A 20,944-nucleotide genomic window follows, 5' to 3' on the forward strand; every position below is an offset into this window, starting at 1 on the left:
TGATGGGAGTTGTAGTCCTCTTATATCTCCTTCTGTAATGTCCTCTGATCTCCCATAATAACAGGCTGTCCATGCTGGGAGTTGTAGTACTCCTCTTAAATCTCCTCCTGTGATGTCCTCTGATCTCCCATAATAACAGGCTGTCCATGATGGGAGTTGTAGTACTCCTCTTATATCTCCTCCTGTGATGTCCTCTGATCTCCCATAATAACAGGCTGGGTATGCTGGGAGTTGTAGTCCTATTATATCTCCTCCTGTAATGTCCTCTGATCTCCCATAATAACAGGCTGGATATGCTGGGAGTTGTAGTACTCCTCTTAAATCTCCTCCTGTAATGTCCTCTGATCTCCCATAACAGGCTGGACACGCTGGGAGTTGTAGTTCCCCCTTGTATACCTCATGTAATGCCTCCTGATTGTAACTCCATTCTAGCCTGCTCTATGGTGAACAAGCTAGAACACAGACTCCAGGGGGACGACCTCCTTCTAGCACCTCCATTCTAGTTTCTGCGTGGATCCGATCTCACCAGCAGGCACACAGCGATTACGTCATTACGCCTGCTGGTGGATCCACAAGGCGCACACAAGGGAGAAGATCCCCGCCCGGATTAGTGAGTGTGATTTAATTTTTTTATTTTCTTGTGCTGAGGGAGATCAGGGGGCATTTCTATGGGGACAGAGCAGTGGGCATTTCTATGGGGGCAGGGGACATTCCCCGAGGTGTGCTACGTGTGCCCCGAGGTGTGCTATACAAAGGGGCCCGCTGAGGCTTTCTCGCCCAAGGGCCCACAAAAACCTGGAGCCGGCCCTGCTCCTACCCCCCTCCATAGGTTTTAATGGACAAAGCAAACCCTTCTTCGCTTTGCTTCTTTGGAACAGATAAGAAGTGATGGAGGGAAGTTGCAACAGCCAGATAGCTCTTTTGCCTAATAAATTCAATTAAGAGTGGCCGCACAAAACTGACATGTCAGTTTTCTATGCGGCTGTGTGGAATCTCTGTATGCAGAGTGTATACACTGCGGCCGGGATTCCATAGGAAACAATGTTATTTTCATTTTTAATAAATAGCAGCTGGTGTTGCAATGGCCGTTATTTAAGCGGTACTTAATATCAACTGGTGGCAGTTGTATTTGACTCTATTTAAAAAAAAACAAGTTTTCCAGTACTTATCAGCTGCTGGAAGTTGTGTATTATTTCCAGTCTGATAAGGTGCTCCCTGCTACCACCTCTGTCTGTGTCAGGAAGTATCCGGGGCAGTAGTGAATACCCATAGAAAACTTTTCCTGCTTTGTACAGTGACTGACACGGATGTGTGGGTCACTTGCTCCTCGAATCTTATGGGGGCCGTCCAACAGTGCACAGCCTGGGTCCTCAATGGGGGCTACATTGGTATGGAAAACAAGGCAGCAGTCAACACATTGTTTATCTGTGTCTTATCTTCTTGCATAATACAGTTTAGGAAGACAATGTTTAAAAGTTGCCAACCCTTTTAAAGGATTTTAGAGGTTGGGTCGGTTTACATATTAACATAGACACGTTTAGTATGCCTTTGGATTTTCAGTACATCATCTCAGAGTCATCATATAAGATTGGAGTCCAATGGCTAATTTAAATATTATTAAGTCCTTTATGATACAGAGAGGGAAAGCTTACAATTTGCCCATGTTCACACATTTCATTACAATACAAAGTAAAACTAATCCTACAAAAAAAATCATTATATGGCTCTGTATATAGGAAAATAAGGAGTTATGGAAGGTGAGGAAAAAACAAAAGCACAAAATGTTGAAAAAAAAATATGTAAGAAATATACAGTATATTGCAGTGCTTCTCAAACTGTGAGGCTGGTCTCACCAGTGAGGCGCGCCCTAGTTGTTGCTGGGGCACAGCTGGGGAGGGAGTTTTCACAACATTGATGGTGAGGACCCAGGATACTCTTGGGTGAGGCTCCAGAAAAAAATTAAGAAGCTCTTGTATATTGTAGTCATAATTAATCATTTATGATCTAGAGAGGGGAATTTTACAGTTTACCTGCCGCACGTGTCATAGAGATGATTTCACTAAGAATTTACTGCAGAAATTTGAGGCCACGAATGTGGTAGTGAATCTGCATCTGGATTAGCCCTGTTGTAGTACACATTTTCCTGTACAGAACCCACAGGTCATAAAATACCCTATTCACGTACATTAAATAAAATGTCAGAATCTGGAATCTGTGTCTAAATACTCACATAATCCTAAAGATGTGAACATGGCCTTTTTCTATAAGGTTATTGGCTATCATTTAGGAAATAGGCTCTGCAATACTACATGATAGTTTTTGTTGCCAAAAAAAAAAGAATGAAAGAATATTTTTTTTCTTGGCAAAGAGAGCTAATCTTTTCAAAAAGCAGTGGGTTTACTACTGGAGAGAAACTGAAGTCCGGTTTTCTGACTGTGAGCTCCTTGTTGCCAACATCTTTACACATAAAGAGAGAATGTATGCAGAAGCGGTGACTAATCTACTGCATGGCCTCAGGCAAAAGATTAAATGCTAGCCGTTCCCTAGATCCTAGAAAAGTGTAGGTGTGAAAGAAACTGGCAGTGAGAAGGAGACTCAAAATGTTCAGCAGTTTCTCCCCACCTTCCTGATAAACTGCAGTGTACTACAGAGGTACTATCAGTGGCATTGGCAGGCCATCCCCTGAGATCAGTTGGGTGGTGTGATAAAGAAATTAACAAGTACACACCTGCCACTGATGCCTGGGGAGGGGGTCGGTGAAAACAATAACATCCACTTACCCCCCCCCCCCCCCCAGCGCTGGAGAAGGAGAGGTAAGTGGATGTAAGGCTGCATTCACACGTCAGAATGTTTTCCTGGATGAAAATCTGGATCCTCTATTTTTTATCCGCAATCCGCAGAAAAAATCAGCCGTATTGTATTCTGTATTTGTATCCATTTTTTGCGGAACCGCAAAAAAAGGTGTTGTGAAGAAAAAAGAGAGGATGGCAAAAATGATGTCACTTGCTGTCCCAACCAACCCCCCCCCTCCCCCCCAAAAAGGTTACCTGGTTGTCTGGGGCCATTTCACAGTCCTTTCTATCAGGCAGGATATTTCTGGCAGAAGGAGCTTGGTGATGTCGTAAAAAAAGGATCCGTGATTCGGACAGTTTTGCGGATTGCAATGTACTCTTCACAAATTTTGGGCTCTCCACAGACTTCCATTGGGGTGTCCGGGGAGGGGGGGGGGAAATAGAAGGCTCCGGTGACTTACCTCCCCGGTTCCAGCGCCAGCTCCCGGATCGCGCCGCCCCGTATTCCCGTCCCGCAGCCGCTCCCTGGACTAAGCTGTGGCTTGAGACGTGACGTCTCAAGGCAACTCAGCAATTTAGCGGCCGAGGCGGGAGTCCACTATGACCGCAGAATGGCTGAGATGCCTTGAGACGTCTCAAGCCGCAGCTTGAGATGTTCTCCTTAAAGTGCATTTGTTGGATTGTATCAGTGAATAAAATATGATTGAACAGAATCAGTCAGAAAGAAAAGTTGGTTCACTGCGTTTGCGTAGTAACAATATGTTCACAAAGAGATTTTATGTAGATTCCATATGGACTTTACCAAGCAAACATCTTAACAAATTCCACACATCAACTTTACAGGGACTTACAGTGACACACTTTTGTTTCCTGTGTCTCTATTTTTATTTTCAGAAAAAAATGCCTTTATTTGGGTTATGAATAAAGTCAAGGAGACGGGGCCTAGGTTTCCCTGGGCTCTATCAGTGCCATGCCTCACTGTGCTGTATGCAGAGAGCATGATGCTGATTATGCAAAAGGGCAGGCACACAGCACAGTGAGGAGTAACAGTGTAGAGCCCTGGGAACCATTGACCCACCTCCTTTACACTATTGATGGCCTAAAAGTGATTTTTTATGTGAGAATAACAACACAGATACAGGCAGCAAAGGTATGTTGTACAGTCGGGGTGGCAGATTCACTTAAAAAAGGATCCCCATGAGGATCAAATTAAAATCTATAAGAAATGTTCTATATCTTTAGAGAGTCACTGTCATCAAAAATAACTTTTGACATATTATCAGGCAAAAGTTATTGAACGCAGAGGATCTTACTGCTAAGGCCCTTTGTGATCAGAAGTTATAATTGGGGACAGAGAGCTGCAGCAGTGCCATTAAAGAGGACCTGTCACCCCCCATGCCAGGTCAGAGCCCGGCCGAACAAAGTCCCGCTTCTCCAGCCGGTGCTGGGACGGAGATATCACCGTGGGAAGCCCGGCGCGCGCGCTGCTGAGGTGAGTCCGATGCCGCTGAGATGAGTCCAACGCCCATAGAGAATGACAGCTCCATTCATTCTCTTTGAGCGTCGGACTCATCTCAGCAGCGCATGCGCCGGGCTTCCCACGGTGATATCTCCATTCCCGGACCGGCTCCAGGAACGGGACTTCAGGAACGAGGTGAGTATAAGGGGCTCTAGCGGGGGGGTCTTCCGGGCTCTGACCCGGCACGGGGGGTGACAGGTTCCCTTTAACTACCTGACTTTATCTGTTGATAGGCAGATTCCAACAATGTAAGTCTATGAAACTCAGAGACCCACTGCGATCATTAACTTTTGAAAGGACAGTGGCTAATGGTGGTTTTACACGTAACGATTAATGTTTGAATTTGCACGATAACGATCACATTTGAGCGATAATCGTTCCGTGTAAACACAACGAACGATCAAACGACGAGCGAGAAATCTTTATGTTCTCAAATCGTCGTTGATCGTTCGCAAAAAATTCGCAGTTTCCGTGTAAACAGTCTTTCACCGATTTAACCTATGTGTGAGATCACAAAATGATTTTTCCGTAGGATATATCGTTCTGTCTAAATGCTGATCGCTATGAAAAACAAATCGTTCATTCGAAATCGTTAATTGTTCGATCGGGTGAATTATCGCTCCGTGTAAAAGTATCATAAGATTATAACAGTTACGGACTATTGGATGTGAGATTAAAGGTATTATACAGTATAAACTGTGACCATTATTAATTCTATTAGAACATACAATATAAGGTAATTTTCAATACAAATGCCAATACTGCATTTGTATCTGGTGACACCTCACAGTTTCATGGCACACCTGGGAATCAAATGTAAATCTGTTCAAGGTAGTGTAACTTGGGGCAATAGGATTATAGAAACTTTGCTTACCAACCTGAATTACCAGTTCTTTTGTGCATCTGAAACCAACCAGTATTTTATCACAATGGTTTAGTAAAACTGCCATACACATTATTTATTCAATAGAACAATTATTTTGTATCTACAGACTATAATGCAATAAACATCAGATGTACTGTAGAGCAGAATGATCAATCATGCCGTGTATTTCATCATTTCATGCCTGTAGGCTACTTAGCAAAAACTATTTGCCAACAAGTGTAAACAGAACTCAGAGACGGCAGAGTGGTAAAAACCTGCCAAGACACACATATTCCTGACGGGATCAGACCATAAAAGGTGCATCCTATTGCTCCAGAATTGCTCCAGCACTCTCAGACAGAGACAGCATCATTTTGCAAATTAATTATACCATACAGACTGTCTGCAGCATATGAACACCCCCTCAATATCCATACACACAGCTGTGAGAATATTCTGCAGGCTGAGCAATGAATATATTGTACTAATGCCTACAATAACGTCAGACTTGATATTCCTGTAATGTAAATGTTTTATGACATTCCAGTTTCTCTCTGGGGCAAGTTATATTATTTAGATCTCCGTCAACTACAGGAGATCTTGACCATGGTCTTGGAACAGTAGCACTGCGTAATTTTCACACTGGCATCAGTATCTCTTCACCATCAATAGAAGGAGGGTAATAGGTGTATGCTACAAATATTTACTTAGCTAGAAAAATCCAAACACCAGTGTTAAATTAAAAGAACTTTATGGCCCTAACTTAAGGCCCTATTCCACGGAACGATTATCGGCCGTATTCGGCCGATATCGGCCGCTATGGACGATAATCGTCCCGTGGAATAGAGTGCAACGATCATCCGACATCAGTCATGTCGGCTGATCGTTGCAGTCGCTTGTTTTTCAACATGTTGAAAAACAAGCGACTGATACAGCAACGATCTTCTGCCGTCGCTCCGTTGTATAGGAGCATCGGCAGCAGACGCTGCTGTATCCTATGGGCTGTCCGGACGATCAGCGATCCCCCGGGCAGCCCCCCCCCCCCCCCCCCCCCCGCAGCTCCCCGCCGCCCCTCCCGCACTCACCCGCTCGCTGCAGCCGCGTTGAATAGCGGCGGCAGCGGGCGGGGAACGAGGAGCAAACGAGCGCTCTCTAGACGGCCCGTGGAATAGGGCCATTATATCCCAGACCAGACACCAAAATTTATTCAGATGCCAGACTGGAAATGGCACTAAATTAATTCTGACCCCAAACCTAAAGCTAAATAAAAAGGACCCCCAGACCAAATCCTTATCTAAATACAGACCCCTGAATAGACCCATCACAATAGACGGCATCCATCGTGTTATAGAGCAAGAGAATCTAAGTAGATTGATATAGAGTTTTCTAGAAAAATTCTAGGATTGATATATAGTTTTAGGATAGAAAAGTTCTAGTATTACTTATTATTACTTATCTAAACCTCTGCTAATGCAGGGCTAAGTAGATAAATGGGTGGTCCTGCTCAGTGACTGGTAGCTATCTTTTTATTTTTAGGGTAGCTTTACCGGTACCGGATCCGCAGCGGATGTTACGCTGCCGTGCACTAATTGGCTGATGAGGAGCGAGGGGAGCTGGGAGTTTCACACAGCCGCAGTGCCGAGCAGGTAATGTATGCTCCGGGCGCAGGCTGCAGGGGGTTAAAGGGGCCGGGTCACATATCCGTAGCGGAATGAAAATTCCGCTGCAGGTATGTGACCCGATAGAACTTCACTATACCAGGATCCGCAGCGGATTTCGCTTCAAATCACAGCGTGAAATCCGCTGCGGATCTGGTACCTGTGAAGGCACCATTTTGGAGATTTTTTTAGCAGTTAGGGGACTGCTTTTAGTTATTTTCATATCTGTATTGTGTCTGCATCTTGGCATAGCGGTGAGCTGTTGCATTTTTCTGTGTTATTGAGCAGGTGCTGTCCACTTGACTATTTAACCCAGAATGAGGCCTAGTGCCAAGCCCTATGCAAATCCCACACACGCACTGTTGCATTAGCAAATTTTATGTACTAGATGCTTGAAGACATGGCGGACCTACTGAGTAACTTTACCTGGTCTGGCACTTTATGGTTGAATTGCTGTTCCTAATGCTGCGTTTACACGAAGCGATAATTCGCCCAATTGATCGTTTAACGATTTTGAAGCAACGTTTTGGTTTTTATAACGATCAGCGTTTAGAGGAATAAATCATTAGAAAAATCGTAAGAAAGTTCATAAGAAGAATAGTTAATGCGATCATTTTTAAGATCGCTTAAGCCCATCTTTTACATAGGGTGAATCTTTGAAAGAGTGTTTACACGAAACGATCTGCGAATTTTTAGCGAACGATGAGCGACGATTTGAAACATCAAAATGAACGATTTTTCGCTTGATCGTTTGCTGTGTTTACACGGCACGATTATCGCTGAAATGCGATCGTTTTCGATATTGCGAAAAATTCGAAGGAAAATCGTTCTGTGTAAACGCAACATAATGCGCTTATCATTCGAATTTTTGCAATAACGATCGCATTTGAGCTATAATCATGCCGTGTATACACAGTGTGCGATCAAGCGATGAGCGAAAAATAGTTCATTTTGATCTTTTAACATGTTCTCAAATCGTTGTTCATCGTTCGCTAAAAATTCGCAGATCGTTTCATGTAAACAGCCTTTCAAAGATTACAAAACTACAGGCAAGGGATCTGCAGACAAGCTGGAAAATTGGACCACCAGTACAGTCTATAGGTAGCCACTGCACCAGACTGTGCCTCTGCAGCATCCTCATATGGTGGGCGCATAAGCTTACTATTAACCCATTGGAGTAGTTACAGCACATAGCACTTTAGCTATTGGGGAGTTTATTATTTTTTCTGCATGAGACACTTTATGATCACCACTGTGATCTTTAGTGAGTAGGTACTCTCATTTTACCGCACTGCTTAACATTCAGATACAAACACCCTTTTATCTATACGCCATCCCCTGGGGATATTTGGCAAATCCAATAGAAATGGGCCACTTCGGGGGGCAGATACAGGGTTTGTCTAGGGATTGTATCCCAAAGGGGTAGTTCGGGCCAGGAGTTGCCCTTAGTAGGGCGAGTGCCCTGATGGACCCTGTGCGAGCAGGGGTAGAGACATACACATTCACTTAGGGTTAAATAGGGAGAGGATATCCTGCCTGCCAAGTGGATCTGTGTACTCCTGTGTCATACCAGATTGGACTCAAGAGAGAGACGCCACGATCAAAGCAGACTGTGGAGTGGGTGAGATTGCACCTTTACTATCTGTTTTACTACAGAGAGTGGTCCTGTTGTGTATTTATGTGTTCATGAGTGCCATTGAATTGGTGTGTGGCTTTGTGGACTTCTTTGTACTTGGTGATCACCACGGCTGTGGTATTAGATGTTTGTGGGGTGTTTCTATTTTAGGGCATATTATTAAAAGTGATGTTTTATTGGTGTTTCCCCAATTTATTTATTTATTTATTTTTTCCGCTAGGGGATTTTTCTGGCCAGAGCCTGGATTTGGTTTATATCAAGCCCGAAAATTGTCCAAATGGCTGTCCAGGCGTCCTGAAGAGCCATAGGTTGGAGACCACCAATGTCAAATGATTGCATGTTAAAAAAATATATTTATTAAAATATATACCTGCCAATAAAAAAAACCCTGCAAAAGTGATCCTGCAAAAAGCTGCCCTCATACAGCAACACCTACAAATCTGAGAGAAATTGTAACAGATTTGGAATGTGGCCACACAATAAAAAAAAAAAATTCTAAAAACTTTTTTTATGCAAAAAACAAACAAACAAAAACATAAAAACCTTGTATCTCTTTTATTGTATTGACCAATGACAAATCTGTGTGATAATGTTTGCATTTGAGCGATAATACTCGCTGATAATTTGCAGATCACTTTGTCTAAACAGTCTTTCAAAGATTCACCCTAGTGTGTGAGATGGCCTTAAGCAATCGTAGAAACGATTTTTCGAAGGATTTATCTCTTCATCCAAAGACTGATCAAAGGCTGATCAGCATAGAAATCAAATCATTGCTTCAAAATCTTTAAACGATTAATCAAGCAATTTATCATTTTGTGTAAATGGAACACAAGAGCATTGACTTATCCCAATATTTATACAACATGTGAACACAATTAGGGATGTTCCGAACCGAGTTCGTACGGAGTTCGTACGAACCCGAACCATCTGCAATGATTACCACTGTCTGCCCGCTCCCTGCAGCGGGCGGATCGGGCGGGAGGATGCCTGGAAAACAGGGATACAGCCATAGCCATAGGCTGTATCCCAGTTTTCCAGGCGGTCCTCCCGCTGTATCCGCCCACTGCACGGAGCAGGCAGACAGCGGTAATCTGATGCCGAGCGTTCGGGTTCAGCCGAACCCGAACCTTGGCGGGTTCGGACCATCCCTAAACACAATTAAAGGAATGGGCCCAAAAATGATGAATATCAATTTGCCTTAAACCAAAACGGTTATGTTTTCCCCACAGTAACAAATCACAACTCAGCTTTTATTTTACCAGAGCTTGTTAAAGGACCATTTCTGCCTTATAGGGTACAAACACACACCGTATACGCAGCAGATAAGCAGCAGATCTGCAGGTGCAGATTTGATGCTGTGTTCAGTTATTTAGATCTAATCTGCTGCGTATCTGCTGCGTATTGCAGCAGTAAATACGCTGCGTATACGGTGTGTGTGTTTGTACCCTTAAAATGTTTTGTATATTGTTGCCTTATCTAGTAAATCATAGACGCTGGTGTGTGTGTGTATGTCTTCCTTATTATTTTCTAGATAAGGACAGTAATATGTAAATCATTTTAAAGGGCCAAAGTACCCCTTTAACCCCTTCATGACCAATGACATAACTGTACGTCCTTGTTTGGGTAGGGGAGTTCAGAGCGGGGCCGCGCGGTGACCTTTTGCGGGATTGCTCTTTATCCCCCTCCGTGGTCTAGTGGGTGGATTGTGGAGGGGTGATCCGTTTAACTTTACTGGCCAGGCCACGGAATGACATTGATCCCGGCTCGGTATTCTGCTGATCTGGTCTGCAGCACACCAGACCAACAGAGCACCGATCTAATGGATCAGCACTCTGTAATATACGCAGCATTGATCTCAATGGGAGATCAATGCTTTGTATATAGAATTCCCCAGGGGACTTCTAATTACTCTGTAAAAAAAAATATATATATTTTTTCATTAATAAAAAATCCCCTCCCCTAATAAAAAATTTAAATCACCCACTTTTCCCATAATATAAATAAATAAATAAACATATTTGGTATCAACCGAACTATTAAATGATTACATTCCTGATATTGTGCATTTTTGATAGCATCAAATCCAGAAAAATTGTAATAAAAAGCGATCCAAAAGTCGTATATGCGCAATCAAGGTACCGACAGAAAGTCCAGATCATGGCACAAAAAATGACACCTGACACAGCCCCATAGACCAAAGGATAAAAGTGTTATAAGCATGGAAACAGGGTGATTTAAAGGAGCATTTAGATTTTTTTAAAAGGTTTTATTTTTTTAAAAAAGCCATCAAATAAATAAAAGTTATACAAGTTCAGTGGCGTAGCCACCGTGGTCGCGGGGGTTGCCGCCGCGACCGGGCCCGCCACAAAGGGGGGCCCTCAGGGCCCCGCAAGGCCCTCCCTTTCAATCACTCTTGTGACCGCAAGCATTGTTTTGCTTGCGGTCACAAGAGTCCGACTCTGTCTTCCCCCGGCTGCTGCGCAGGCATCCCAGAGCTCCCTGCGCGCCTTGGGCCCTGACTTCCGGTTCCGGCGCGCAGGGAGCTCTGGGATGCGCGCGCTGCCGGGGATAAGACGCGACACCCCCGGCAGCCGCGCAGCAGCAAGGACAGACCGAAGGAGTGAGGATCAACGTGGGAGCGCGTTGTCAGGTGAGTTAAGTTTTGTTTTTTTATCAGCCTGTACGGGTGGGGGGAAATAGGGGGGCATCTATGAGGGTGGGGGGAAAGGGGACCATCTATAAGGGAGGAGGGGGGGGGTGAAGGGGACCATCTATAAGGGAGGAGGGGACCATCTATAAGGGAGGAGGGGGGGGTGAAGGGGACCATCTATAAGGGAGGAGGGGGGGGTGAAGGGGACCATCTATAAGGGAGGAGGGGGGGTGAAGGGGACCATCTATAAGGGAGGAGGGGGGGGGGGTGAAGGGGACCATCTATAAGGGAGGAGGGGGGGTGAAGGGGACCATCTATAAGGGAGGAGGGGGGGTGAAGGGGACCATCTATAAGGGAGGAGGGGGGGGTGAAGGGGACCATCTATAAGGGAGGAGGGGGGGGGTGAAGGGGACCATCTATAAGGGAGGAGGGGGGGGGTGAAGGGGACCATCTATAAGGGAGGAGGGGGGGGGGGGTGAAGGGGACCATCTATAAGGGAGGGGTGGGGGTGAAGGGGACCATCTATAAGGGAGGAGGGGGGGTGAAGGGGACCATCTATAAGGGAGGAGGGGGGGGTGAAGGGAACCATCTATAAGGGGGGGGGTGAAGGGGACCATCTATAAGGGAGGGGGGGGGTGAAGGGGACCATCTATAAGGGAGGAGGGGGGGTGAAGGGGACCATCTATAAGGGAGGAGGGGGGGGGGGTGAAGGGGACCATCTATAAGGGAGGAGGGGGGGGGTGAAGGGGACCATCTATAAGGGAGGAGGGGGGGGGGTGAAGGGGACCATCTATAAGGGAGGGGGGGGTGAAGGGGACCATCTATAAGGGAGGAGGGGGGGGTGAAGGGGACCATCTATAAGGGAGGAGGGGGGGGTGAAGGGAACCATCTATAAGGGGGGGGTGAAGGGGACCATCTATAAGGGAGGGGGGGTGAAGGGGACCATCTATAAGGGAGGGGGGGCGAAGGGGACCATCTATAAGGGAGGGGGGGGTGAAGGGGGCCATCTATAAGGGAAGGGGGTGAAGGGGGCCATCTATAAGGGAGGGGGGGGGGTGAAGGGGACCATCTATAAGGGAGGGGGGGTGAAGGGGACCATCTATAAGGGAGGGGGGGAGAGGGGGCCATCTATAAGGGAGGGGGGGGGGGTGAAGGGGACCATCTATAAGGGAGGGGGGGTGAAGGGGACCATCTATAAGGCAGGGGGGGTGAAGGGGACCATCTATAAGGGAGGGGGGGTGAAGGGGACCATCTATAAGGGAGGGGGGGTGAAGGGGACCATCTATAAGGGAGGAGGGGGTGAAGGGGACCATCTATAAGGGAGGGGGGGAGAGGGGACCATCTATAAGGGTGGGGGGTTGAAGGGGACCATCTATAAGGGAGGGGGGGTGAAGGGGACCATCTATAAGGGAGGGGGGGAAGGAGACCATCTATAAGGGAGGGGGGGTGGAAGGGGACCATCTATAAGGGAGGGGGGGTGAAGGAGACCATCTATAAGGGAGGGGGGGGGGAAGGGGACCATCTATAAGGGAGGGGGGGAGAGGGGGCCATCTATAAGGGAGGGTGGGGGGAGAGGGGGCCATCCATAAGGGAGGGTGAGGAGAGAGGGGGCCATCTATAAGGGAGGGGTAAAGGGGGCCATCTATATGGAGGGGGGAAGGAGGCCATCTATAAGGGAGGGGGGGGAGAGGGGGCCATCTATAAGGGAGGGGGGGGGTGAAGGGGACCATCTATAAGGGAGGAGGGGGTGAAGGGGACCATCTATAAGGGAGGGGGGGAGAGGGGGCCATCTATAAGGGAGGGGGGGTGAAGGGGACCATCTATAAGGGAGGGGGGGTGAAGGGGACCATCTATAAGGCAGGGGGGGTGAAGGGGACCATCTATAAGGGAGGGGGGGGTGAAGGGGACCATCTATAAGGGAGGGGGGGTGAAGGGGACCATCTATAAGGGAGGGGGGAAGGAGACCATCTATAAGGGAGGGGGGGGAAGGGGACCATCTATAAGGGAGGGGGGGTGAAGGAGACCATCTATAAGGGAGGGGGGGAAGGGGACCATCTATAAGGGAGGGGGGGAGAGGGGGGCCATCTATAAGGGAGGGTGGGGGGAGAGGGGGCCATCCATAAGGGAGGGTGAGGAGAGAGGGGGCCATCTATAAGGGAAGGGGTAAAGGGGGCCATCTATATGGAGGGGGGAGAGGAGGCCATCTATAAGGGAGGGTGGGGGGAGAGGGGCCATCTATAAGGAGGGCAACATGGGGGGAGAGGGGCCATCTATTTGGGGGGGGGCAATATAGGGGGAGAGGGAATACACAGAGGGGGGCATATATTATTAGGGGGTCACATAGAGTCAGGGCTACCCACTAAAGGAGTGTGTAAAGGGGACAATACAGATGTGCAGTGTGTATATAGATGAGGATGGTGCCAGAGTGAGGAGACTAATATGTCTGTCTGGCAGATTCTGTGGAATTGTGGCTCGGAGAAGTTCTCATAACGGCCCAGGGCAAATGGAGAAGAAGATGAAAAGGGAAGAACTCCGATCAGAGAAGACGTCCCCCTGTGAGTCACCTGATATATCTGCACTGTAATGTATATGGTGTATAGAGCCTGTGTAGAGCTGGGGCCACCTCTATATGACTGGATGAGGTGATTTAGTGTACTGGATTTGGTCAGTAACAATATGGTGGTGATGGTAGTGGTTGTGGTGTGGCAGTAATGTTTCCTTCCTATATACTGGTATTACTGGTAATATAGGTCTCAGTATACAGGATTTGGTCGGTAACAGTATGGCAGTAATATGTACGGTGATAATACTTTCTCTTCCAATATGCTGGTGTTAGTGGTAATATCTGTCTTGGTGTGTGTGTATATATATATATATATATATATATATATATATACACACACACCAATAGCATCACTTGGTCGTGAAAGGAGGAGGAGGGGGGGCCCAAGTTGGCCTCTTGCACCAGGGCCCAGGAGACATTAGCTACGCCCCTGTACAAGTTACATATCGTTGTAATTGTACCGACTTGAGGAACATATATAAAAAGTCAGTTTTACCATATTTTATGGAAAAAAATTAAGTGTGACATTGCAAAGTACAATAAGTGGTGGAAAAAATAAGGGTTTGTGTGGGCCTGTAGGTGAAAAAAAAGGAAGGGCTGCTGCTTTTTAAACGCGGGGAGGAAAAAACGAAAATTTGCCCGGTCCTGAAGGGGTTAGGATATAAAAGCTGAACTGTGATTGGTTACTATTGGGAAGGCCAGTTCTGGTTTCAGGCAGATAATATTCCCCAACCTAGAGCTGTCACAGAACCAGTAGTAGCAGTAGTTATCAGGTTAGGTAACACTGTACTATGTACGCTCGAAATCTATGGCCGTTAGCAAGGGTCCGGTTATCTCTAGAACACACACACACACACACACACACACACACACACACACACACACACACACACACACACACACACACACACACACACACACACACACACACACACACACACACACACACACCACACACACACACACACACACACACACACACACACACACACACACACACACACACACACACACACACACACACACACACACACCACACACACACACACACACACACAGAGCTTAGGCTAGAGAGGGCTGTGTACTGTCCCTTTAAGAACGGTGGGGCAGGCGGTCCTCTCGCGCCTTCTCTCAGCCTCATCCGGTGACGTCACAATGCCAGTGCGCGCTCCCGGCCGTCGTCAGCTGGCCTGCGCGCGACCCCGTGGCCGCTGTTCGTGTGACCCGGAAGCAGTAGCATTCAGAATCTGCGTACAGCGAGCAGCGTCGGTCCAGCTGGCGGCCTGGAGCCCGGGGAGCGAGTCCCGGCTATGAGCGGAGCCTCCCCGGTCCCCGATGGAGAGCTGTAAGTAACCTCGGGAGGAGGAATGAGCAGGGCGGGATTTCTTTCAAACTATACAGCCCAGACTGGTGTAAACTCGGCGGGGAGGGGAACATGGCTGCTGTGTGCCCTCCTGCCAGCCCCGGTGCTGCCAGCCTGCATTAGGGGTGGGCTCTGCCGCCCTTCGCACCCAGGCACCGTGTCTCTGGTACATGCTTACATCTGCTGCTCCGCCATGACGTCATCATCTGACTGTATAGGCTCTCAGCTGATGCTGCATCTCACTGTGTTCCTGAGTGGATGTGGTGATAGCGCTGTAGCTGCATACATATCAGGGTATGGGTGAGCTGGGATTAGCTGACCTTGTGTGTGTGCTTTATTGCCCTATGGTCTTACCCATGTGTGACTGGTCCCCACAGTGCACACCCAGTACCTGGTATCATTGTGCAGTGTATAGGTCTTGGCTGGCTGCTGGGATTCTCCCTGCTTGGCCCTAGGGACAATAGTGCAGTCAGCCATCCCATGGAGATGCTTTAGTGTAAGTCTTTGTTTTTTGTGTAGTATCGTATGCAAATTTGCTTGGATTGTCTACTGTATAAAATTCCCAACAAACAGTGATTGAATGTAAAATGCAGGAGGCTACTGACTGTGCTTATAGGACCAGTGCACTGTGGGATCGGCCATTTGTGACTCCAGTAATCCCCGGCTAGTTTGGGGCTTCATATGTAAGATGGTGCACAAATCCCCTGTGGGCCTAAGGCCTGGCTCAGCTGCTATGGGCAGGGATCAGTCATGCATCTTAGAGGAGCTTTTACAGCATCTCATACCTTTTCATTACGACCTGTGTTTGGTGCTGTGGAGTATGGAACTAGTTTATCTGTTTTTTGACTGCTTGTATGTCATAGTGTTAAAAAAAATTATTATAAATTATAATTAAAAAAATTGAAATAAAAAGTGATGTTCCTGATGCTGCATTTACACGAAACGATAACTCGCCCGATCGTACTGTACGATATATCTTACGGAAAATTCGTTTGGCGATAGTTTTGCGATCGCTTAAGCTTATCTCACACATTGGTAAATCGGCAAACGAGTGGTCACACGGAACGATCTGCGAATGATCAACGACGATTTGAGAACATGTTTAAAGATCAAAATGAACGATTTCTCGCTCGTCGTTTGATCGTTTGCTGCTGTTTACACATATGATTATCGTTCGAATTCGATCGTTATCGCGCAAATTCGCACAATAATCGTTACGTGTAAACACAGCATAAAGGAAACCAATCACAACTATAATGCTGTTAGTGGCTCCTAATAATAAAGCTGCTTGTGTTCTCTTACCATACTTTGTGTGTACCATCCTCCTCGGTGGTATATATAGAAAATGTTTTAGGGAGCCTTCACACACACCAGATCTGAAGCAGATTTGATGCTGTGTTCAGTTATTTAGATCTAATCTGCTGCTGAAGATGTGAAGCTACCCTAACTCTAGCATGTACTGCAGGGAGAGAAGTTGGAACTACCCACCTGGGTGGAGCTGGCCCCTAACTAGTCACAGCTCTCTGCCTGTCAGCACACTCTGCAGGGATGACTGACAGAGGCTTTTCACTCGCCTCTCTTCCTGCCAGTCATCCCTGCAGACTGCGCTGACTAGTAACGGCCCAAATGACTAGTTTCCGTCTCTCCCTGCAGCGCATGCTGGAATGAAACAGCTTTTCTCCTACATACCTGTCAGCTGCTGTTCATGGTCCAAACTGCTGACACTGTTGGGTAGCTGTTAGGTCATGAAGGCTTACGGTACCTTTCATATATCAGTCTGTGCTTCCAGAATGTAGAGAAGTGCTTCTATTCTGTGGTACAAGGAGTCAGAGGCTTTCCTAAGCTCCTGATCTGCTATAATGTCTCCTCTCTCCTCCTTGATAGACACCTGGAAGCCAGAAGCTTGGGAAAGACTCTTTGACTTTTTACTATTGACTATCTTAATAGTGTAACTTTTAAAACCTAAATCAAGAGTGGATGTGATATAAAGCAAATCACAATTTATTATTTTTTTATTATCATGGAAAACATGGCACTTCCTGTATTCTGACTTTTTTTATTCAAAGAGACTAAACACAGGTAGTCCCTTGTTTCACAGGACATCTGCACACTCACAGAGAAGGCAGTCATTTGATTTTTTTTCAACCTGCACAAGACTTAACCATGTTTATTGTAAACTTGCTTTATATAACGTGTACTGTTGATTTAGAAAGTTACAACAACGTGTACACTTTAATGTAACTCTGTGGGACTCACTAAGTGTCCTATAGTTACATTGGGAAAGTGACTCCCAATTCACATACACAACACATACACATGGTTGCAAAGGTTCCTAGTTATGAGTTGTGATACATACAGTAGTGATCATCGTCTTCTAGTCACATCAAGGAACTTAACTGTCTTCGTTTCTCCAACTAGAAATAGCTGTTTACAGGGAACAATAACCATATTCTAGTGCACAGGAATTCAGATATAAAATAGCCCTTAGATTTAATGTTCCTTTAAGCCAGCCTATAATCAGAGACACCATAGTTGATTATAGGGTGCTTTACTATGAAGCCTGTAATCGGTGAGATAAGGGCCACTGTGGGAATTTGGAAACTTCTGCTGGCAGTTCTTAAAAGGTAATCTAACATTATAGCCAATGAACTTTATAAGGCCAAGAAGTTCAAGTGCTTACGTTTTTATTAGTCTTGTTTTGGAAAAGTGGTCTTATGAAAAGAACCCCTGTCCATAGGTCCTGCTAGGTCATATGGGTGTCATGGGGTGTTCCTCTCTCTGCTTCCCTCCTCCACTAGTCAGAACAGATAGTATATCCTGTTAGACTAGAGCTGTCCTTGTGTGGTATGGACCACTCGTAGCCATTTGCTGGGGGTAATGGGAGCACAACCTGCAGAATGGACTGGAGGTCCATTCCTTTTAAACACATAATCACTTTTTTTTTTGGTAGTGACACCAGCACAACTGTAATATATGATTGTGCCTAAAGGCTTGCCTAACTTACACATACATTTCTTCAGTCAAAGTTGGAAGTGAATCCATCAGAAAAGACCCAAGGCTGCATTCACTCTCCCTTTTTGGGGACCTTATATTATCAGCATCTTTTAGTCTGTGATCTGCAAAAAATGCATCATAAAAGTGAAAAGTAAAAAAAGGAAGAATGATCAAGTTAAAGGGGTTATCCAGCGCTACAAAAACATGGCCACTTTTCCCCCTACTGTTGTCTCCATTTCAACGGTAGTGCGGCGGTAAACAATTATTGACAGAATAACACACATTACAAAGTTATACAACTTTATAATGTATGTTATGTCTGTGAATGGCCCCCTTCCCCGTGTCCCACCCCCCCCCACCCGTGTACCCGGAAGTGTGGTGCGCTATACTCACCTGTCACGTGCTGACTCGTCTCCGATCTTCAGTCAGTGATGTCGTCTTCAGCCGAATCCCTCTGTCCGTCCTGAGTGCCGGCCGCCCTCTGCCGCGTCATCGGCTGCTCAGCCGCGACTGGCTGAGCCAAACTGTGCTCAGCCAATCGCGGCTGAGCATCTGATGACGCTGAAGAGGGTGGCCGGCACTCAGGACGCTCGGAGGGATTCGGCCCGGCCGTCCGAAGACGACTTCGCTGACTGAAGATCGGAGACGAGTCGCACCGTGACAGGTATGTATAGCGCACCACACTTCCGGCTACACGGGTGGGGGTGGTGGGACACGGGAAAGGGGGCCATTCACAGACATAACATACATTACAAAGTTGTATAACTTTGTAATGTGTGTTGTTCTGTGAATAATTGTTTACCGCCGCACTACCCCTTTAAACTCCATTTACTTCAATGAAACTGAGTTTCAAAACCCCACCCAAACTGGAGACAACAGAAGGGGGAAAGTGGCCATGTTTTTGTAGCGCTGGATAACCCCTTTGTCACAGATCCCGTAGACTTCACGATCATTTGGATGCTCTGCACAGTCTGTATATATGGACTATTTGCTACGGAACAGACTTTGGAACTCTGGATATCCTCATTGACGATGATGCCGGGAGCTCTAAAACCAGTTAAATCTACATGCTGCTGCAATGATACAGCTGGTTGGGTGTATCAGTACAGTAGTCTTATACAATACAGGATGGGAGATGGTGGTGCACTGCCTGTACTACTACTGTACTGTATATGCACTCCAGCAGTCTTATACAGTACAGGATGGGAGATGGTGGTGCACTGACTGTACTACTACTGTACTGCATATGCACTACAGCAGTCTTATACAGTACTGTACTTTATGTGAAGCCTCTCCAGTGCTAAACTCACCAGGTACAACCCACCATCCACGCTCACAAAACGTTCAGATACCGAACAAAGTTTGAATTCTGAACGTTACATCCAGGAAATATTTTGTCTGAATACCGCGGTATTACTGTACTTCAAGACTGGGTGCCCGAAAAATGTTTGAGAACCGAGCAAGAGTTTGAGAGCCAAAGGAAAGTTTCATTGAAAATACAGTTTGTGTTCCAAGCAGTTTGCGAACCGAGGTAGCACTGTACATGTTACGATAGTTATGTAATTATGATGGTTTGTATACTACATATTTGGAAAAGATTTGCAATTGATTAATGATCTTAAGCTCAAAAGATACGATCAACGATACACATATTTGCGTTAGTCGTTTTATCGTTGCCTGCATACATACATTAGAGCTGCACAAACGATCCAGTGATCCAATGTGGCCTGTGTGCAGATTGCTGCTTATGTTGCTTCTCTGCAAACTGATACCTATATCTTTGTGCGTTTATCTATTTTTAATGTTTATTTTTTTTATGTGACCATAAGTAAACTTTATCCCTATAAAGAAACTTTCTTTTTCCTCATTCCCTTTTATTTTTCTCTATACTTTCAGCAAGGGCAGTGTGAAGCCTCGACTAAACACTTTATACTCCTGTCAGTATAGAGTGTGTGGGCTCTCCCAACACTCCACTGATAGATGTTGGTGGAGATAGGGGTTGGGCTTGATAGAAAATCACTACCCGACCCCTTTGTTCTCGGGAGAGGTAAGTTGTCGCCTGAGCAGTCTGCCTAACATATGTGTTTAGGGAGGACAGCAGAGATAACTGTCAGCTGAGTGATGCTTGGGCAGACAGTTATTGAAGCTGTATGGCCATCTTAAAGCCCCTATTACACAGGGCAATCAGCGGGAGCATGCAAGCACCAACCTGTCAGGTCAGCACTCTCTTGCTCGCTGCCGGCACTATTGTACATGACAACAGCGAGTGGGGGAGCTGCGGGAGGGGCTCCCTGGGTCATCTTTAGGTTGTCCGGGGAGCCATAGTAGATAGCTGCGGTCTGCTGCTGCCACTATTAGAGTCCTATTACACTGAGATTTTTAACGATTAATGACTCACGATAAACGATCGCAAATGAGATTGTTTATCATTGACCTGAAGTCTTTCACCATATTACACAGAACAATAATCGTTAGTTACGATCGTTACTACGATCGTTATTGCGATCGTTACTAAGATCGTTTATTCCTTCTGATCCCAGAAAAACAATTGACAATGTGCAATTACACCGAACAATTTGTGAAAAAATGCGGAAATTGAGCGAACGAATGTGGAATTATAGCGAAAGATTAATGGACGATTAACGATAATTTTAGATTCAAATCTAAATCAACGATCAACGGCATGCGAACGATTTTTCGATCGTTGCCTGCAATTACACACATCGATTATCGTTTAACTTCAAACGATTTAGCGATTTTTCGCACGATAATCGTCCCGTGTAATAGCGCCCTTACATGGGGCGACGGCAGCAGATCAGTGCCTTCGTTGTCAATAGTCCTTCAACATGTTGAAAGATAGCAGTCAGCCGACATCGTGCATAATGGCAGATAATCGGCTAAATA

General features: G+C 46.1%; 1 protein-coding gene across 1 annotated transcript in view; it reads left to right on the forward strand.

Annotated features, from left to right (window-relative positions):
- Positions 1–14,882: 14,882 nt before the first annotated feature.
- FRS2 (fibroblast growth factor receptor substrate 2) overlaps positions 14,883–20,944 on the forward strand; it is a 33,968-nt gene continuing 27,906 nt past the window's right edge. Inside the window, exon 1 of the mRNA XM_069975044.1 lies at positions 14,883–15,028. The gene's annotated coding sequence lies outside the window, so the exon portion shown is untranslated. The remainder of the gene's footprint in view (positions 15,029–20,944) is intronic.

Source organism: Dendropsophus ebraccatus, chromosome 1 (genome assembly GCF_027789765.1).
Source record: "Dendropsophus ebraccatus isolate aDenEbr1 chromosome 1, aDenEbr1.pat, whole genome shotgun sequence".
Lineage (NCBI taxonomy): Eukaryota > Metazoa > Chordata > Amphibia > Anura > Hylidae > Dendropsophus > Dendropsophus ebraccatus.